This window comes from Lactuca saligna, chromosome 8 (genome assembly GCF_052625555.1).
Source record: "Lactuca saligna cultivar CGN05327 chromosome 8, ASM5262555v1, whole genome shotgun sequence".
NCBI classification, from domain to species: Eukaryota; Viridiplantae; Streptophyta; class Magnoliopsida; order Asterales; family Asteraceae; genus Lactuca; species Lactuca saligna.
Genome location: NC_136424.1, coordinates 247,323,797 through 247,329,901, shown reverse-complemented (window position 1 = coordinate 247,329,901; position 6,105 = coordinate 247,323,797).

The window sequence follows — 6,105 nt, the reverse complement described above, 5'->3', positions numbered from 1 at the left end:
GGAAAGAGGCTATGGATAACAAGATTCAGTCCATGTTTGACAACCAAGTTTGGAATTTTGTTGACAATGTGCCAGGCCGTAAGACGGTCGGGTGCACATGGATCTTCAAGAAGAAGACCGACATTGATGGGAAGGTACACACTTATAAGGTGCAGTTGGTTGCGAAGTGCATTACTCAAACGCCCAGAGTTGACTATGATGAGACCTTCTCACTAGTTGCAAAGATAAAGTCTATTAGGGTGATGCTAGCCATTGCTGCATTTCATGACTATGAAATACGGCATATGGATGTCAAAACCACTTTCCTTAATGGGAAGTTGGATGAGGATGTTTACATGAGTCAGCCATAGGGTTTTGTCGATGAGAAGCATCCTAATAGAGCGTGTAAGCTTAAGAAAATCCATTTATGGGTTGAAACAAGCGTCTCTCAGATGGAATCTTTGTTTCGACGAGAAAGTCAAAGATTTTGGTTTTCTGCGAAGCGAGGATGAGTCATGTGTATATGTCAAAGCCAATAGGAGTATAGTTAGCTTCCTCGCCTTGTATGTCGATGACATACTACTCATAGGAAACGACATCCGGACCCTACAAGAAGTTAAGTCGAGGCTTGGGAAGTATTTTGCTATGGAGGACCTCAGAGAGGCTGCCTATATTCTGGGAATATGGATAGTGAGAAACATGAGTAAAAGACTAATATGACTTAGTCAGAATACTTACTTGAACAAGGTACTAAAGTGTTTTAGTATGGAGAATTCCATGAAAGGGGAGTTACCGATCCAAAGCAATGCCAAGTTGAGTAAGACTCAAAGCCCGAGTAACGAAGTCAAGATAGCATAGATGAGTCAAGTACCCTATGCTTCTGCAGTTGGCTCGATCATGTATGCTATGACTTGTACTCGCCCTGATGTGGCCTTCACTTTGAGCATGGTCAACAGATATCAAGGGAACCCTGGCAGAGCCCATTGGACCACATTCAAGAATATTCTTAAGTACCTTCGGAGGACCAAGGAATGGTTTCTAGTCCTTGGTGGGAGTGATGACTTAAGGGTGCGAGGGTATAGTAACGCCTGTTTCAAATCGACCAAGAAAACTACCGTTCTCAGTCGGGCTGGGTCTTTTTCCTGAATCGAGGAAGCGTGACTCCTCGTAGTAAAGATGGCATCATTAGAGGATAACACAGTAATAGATAAATTGTAATTAGTTTAGATTAGATAGCTTCGAAACATGTAATAGATAAATTGTAATTAACATTTGATGATTAAATAAAGGAGTATTATTTATGAGTAAAGTTACTGTCTTATGTTAATTATTTACCTATTGTTTCACTTTGCATGTTTTGACTTTTTGAATAATAAGATTATTCGAATAGTCCACAGTCGCTCATACTTTGGAAGTAGGTATGAAAGAAGATTGTCATGAATTGGGTTGTAGACTGTCTGAAGTGTGTTAGACATTGCAAAAGTTTTTTTCAACGTTCATGAGTGCTTATGAATAAGACTTGTGCATTGGATCAAACCCACGCTTGCTGGTATCACTTCATGGAATTTATCATGAGTGATCACAACACGATAATATCATATGGTATTGAAACCTAGATATATGGTTTATTATTTGCAAGTTGGTTATGCATTGAGAATGCCTAAACGAATTAGTAACTTGATGTTATAAAACACATTGTTGTGCATAATTTGATGAGTGAATGGTAAATGAATATAAGTCGAAGTTTATCTGTTCCTTTTGTCTTAAGAGGGTAAAAGCGATATCTGGGCACCTCGATGATTTGGTTTGACTTATGTGTCAGGCCCAGTCAGGACTGAATTGATGTGTTCAATTAAGTTATATGTCAGACAGATTAGAGATCGAGAAACAAACTACTAGACTATAAGTATGACTATGTTCCATGTAATTTTCCGCATGATATCTTGATAACAGAGGACTATACGATCCCTTATCTAAAGGACATGTTACTGACAAGATCTGAGTTCGACAACGTCATTGAGAACTACGATTGCTAATTGGATCCTGAATTCGTACTTGCATTTATAGTTACTAGATTTACCCAATTGGGAGACTGTTGGATTAGTATCTAAGCCCGTAACTATATTTGGTATGTACTTGACCCGGTTGTGCATGGTCCTTTTGGGTTGCCTTCACTAAAGCAACTGGACAAGATGATTTATGGAGAGAGAAGTTATTATGATATATTAATATATTATATATTATATGAATAATATATTAAATGAGAAATCATGTAGTTTAATTAATATTGGTCAAGAATTAGTTAAGAATTAATTATGTAGCTAAAAGAGATTAATTAAATAAGGGGGTCTGGAACTATCAATTATAAGATAATTGAGTGTAGGCTGTGAATCCTTATTGATATAAGGGGGTGAAATTTAGAGTGGAAGCCCACTCTAATTTCGTATAAGGGGACTTACTCCAGAAGGTTCTTAAAGATGCTTAGGGTTTAAGTCATCCAATTAGGGTTTTGACTAAAACCCTAGCAGCTCAGCTATTTAAGGGACCCCAGGGGTACAGATAGAGGCCACCCAAGAAACCTTAGAGTTCCTTAGAGCCGAAATTGTGCCTCTCGGCTTCTCTTTTCTGAATCATCTTCTTGCCTTGGTGTTTGTAAGCCAATGTAGGGATTACACTTGTGATACTAAGCTCTTGAAGACTGATGATTCTTGCAACTATTGAAAGGTATCATCTAAACTTGTTTAATTATAGATCTCATTTTTATAGTATGCTAGATTAGGGTTTGCAAGCTTTGGATAAATTTGCATGTACAATAGAGAAACCTAGATCCAAAGCTTTAGTGCTCTGCATGTGCACATAAGATGTTCTTTCTCTCAAAACCCATCAATGTAGGAATAAGAAGTTCATAAATTTTCTTTTGTAGCTTTAACACTTATGTAAAAAATCAATTTAAGACTGAAATCCAATTTTTTCAATGTGATAAATCCGAGAATTTAATAACGAACCTGTTATTACCCAAATGCATTCAAATGGAATTCAAATTCATTTTTTTTTCGACATACATGTTAGAACAGAACGGTGAAGTAGAAAGGTTCATCTGTACTATAAATAATATTATTCGCACCTTCCTCTTTCGTGTTTTTCTTCCTCCCAAATTTTAGACAGAAGCCTGATATGTGTAAAATATACTAGTTTTAATCCGAACTAACTTAGACAAAAGCCAACAAACGATAGATATTGTACCAAATTGAATAGTAGCTTAGTGCAGGTAAGTAAGATGTGGAACACAATGAACAATAATAATAACTAAAACTACAAATGTTAACTAATTAAAATCCAGGGGGTTTATCAGCTGAAATGGGACTCGGTTTGCGATCATGAATCACCCGTTCACGGATTTGAAATTGATTGCAAGAAGAATTTTTCTTGTGAGTTAATTAGGGTTTACTGAATATGGGTTGGACAGTTATAGGTTTTCTTTTCTTTGCATGATTCAATATGGTTACATATTCGCATAAAAGATAAGGAAACTAGCCGTTGGGAGTGGAAATTCAAAAGTTGTGTTAATGAGTTTTCGTGTATAAAAGGATTGATTAATGGAAACTCTTAGTTTATATTTATTTTTATATTGTTATAGTATAAGATCCTTACTCTAAATATTGTATATGTAATCTATATACAAGGCTATAGACATCTCCTGTTTTTTATTTGAACTTATAATTCTTGACTTACGGACATCTCTTGTTCTTAGTCTACGTGGGTTGAAATATTACATTTTTCTTAGATGTTTATTTGATTTTTTTGTGCGTGTTCCGTTACGTGGAAATAAGAAGTTTATACTGAATCTTTTGCAACTTTCACACTTATGTAAAAAAAATCAATTTAAGACTGAAATTCAGTCATTTCAATGTGATAACGCCGAAAATTTAATAATGAACCTCTTCTTAACCAATAGCATTCAAATGGAATTCAAATTCATTTTTTTTCCATACACATCACAACAGAATGGTGAAGTAGAAAGATTCATCTATACTTGTAACGACCATAAAAATTTCAACCAATTTTTAACTTTTCAAAAACAACCCATTTTCATAATGTTATTACAAAAAAGTTTTCAATACAATTATTATCAGAGTCTTCCCAGAACCACATCGTAAAACATAATCACGAGGAGCGGTACGGTCATGCCTCTACCTTGCCACGGTCTCCTGAAGAACCTGAATAACATTAAACCACATATATGACGCATAACATATCATAACCGAACCGAACACAGAACAGCCATGCACTTCGAGTCTACTGTATGACTAGTCCGCCGCACTGGGCCTTCAGTCCACCTGGTCCACCCTCCGAGTCTAGCCTTATCCATCGAGTCTGCAATATGGTTGGTCCGCCCGCATTGGGCATTCAACCTACCTGGTCCACTCGTTGAGTATACAGTATGAATGGTCCACCCGCACCGGGCCTTCAGTCAGGTCCACTCTCCGAGCCTCGGCACGTCTGGTCCATCCTCTTGGGGCCTACAACGTATCCAGACCGCTCGCTGGGCCTTCGGGATAACCGGTCCGCCCTGGGTATGTTGGCCTACACCACAAAGCAGGACCCACCTCAACCCAACCCCAGTCAGACAACCATGTGCACATAAACATACAATCATATAAGAATTCACATTCAATCAAACCGATCTAGCAAATCACATAACATGACATACTCTAAACAGGATACCGATCTAACCGCTCACTAGCATAACATCATCCTATATACCAGGATACCGACCTTAACCAGGTCTCTAACATATATCATCCTAACTACCAGGATGAAAACATAGTAAAACAACAACATAACAACAATACCCGGATTACAAACCAATAAAGAGCCGACCTTGGTGCCTTAGACCCTGTTGATATAGTGAGGATAACTCACCTCGCAACTGCTGACTAAAAGATAAGACTGAGATGCTCCGACCACCGACACGATCTCCACCACTAGCCAACACCAACACTGAACTCAAAACAAAAGCCAACAATTACCAAAATGCCCCTGGAAGTCAACTGGTCAACCCTTGGTCAAAGTCAATGTCAAAGTCAACCTCCTGACTGACTCTACTCGTCGAGTCAACCTAATGACTCATCGAGTCCCTATGCTCAGAACTTCCCCAATTCGTAACTCAACTCGCTGAGTCACCCCGAGACTCGCCGAGTCTCACAACTCTGAGTCCCCTCGCACTCAACTCACCGAGTCCTCCGTTGACTCGCCGATTCATGGCTCAACCAGAAGAAGATTAGGACCTCATGACCAGACTCGCCGAGTCCAAGAACAGAGTCGTTGAGTCCGAGGCTATCTTCAACCTACTCACCGAGTTGTTCTTCCAACTCGCCGAGTTCCAGTCCATCATCAAGCTACTCGCTGAGGACACCTTTGTGACTCGCCGAGTGCCTCTAGATCTTAACCCACGCAGAAGCTTCCCAGGCCATGCAGATGATCCAAAACCTAGATCTACCCATATACAAGCCATCAATCACGTAAAGTGGCAAACTTTATGTGAATCCAAAGAGATCTAGGCATTTTACACTCTAGGGCTAGGGTTTGGGACAAAATGACTTCACCAAACACTCAAGAACAAGGACTTTAATGCACTCTAGACCTTTTCCATTCCAGATCTGAGGTAACAACCTCAGATCTAACCTTCAAACCCGAAATACCATAGCTAAGCTTTCCACCCATTCCAAAATGATGAACCTAGATGAATAACAGCCCAAGAAACGAAGTAATACCTCAAGAGGAAGCCCCAACGGAAGAGAAATTTGAATCTTAGCAAAGCCCCTTGTTCCAAGCCTCCTTTCTCTCCAAGATCTCCTCCAAAAATCTCTTCTCCAAGGTTCAAATGCACTCAAATCCCTCACAATCGCGTCTTAGGCTTTTCTGGACTTCAAGAGAGGGTATAATGTCCTTTATATAGGGCTCATCCTCCAAAAATAGGGTTTTATCCACTCAGCGCCTACTCGTTGAGTCCAGCCTCCGACTCGTCGAGTTGGCCACTTAACACGCGGCCAGGGTTGCGACCCTACTCGCCGAGTTGCCCTTTCATATTTACACTTTGAACCCTGAACTTGCACTCTTGAACTC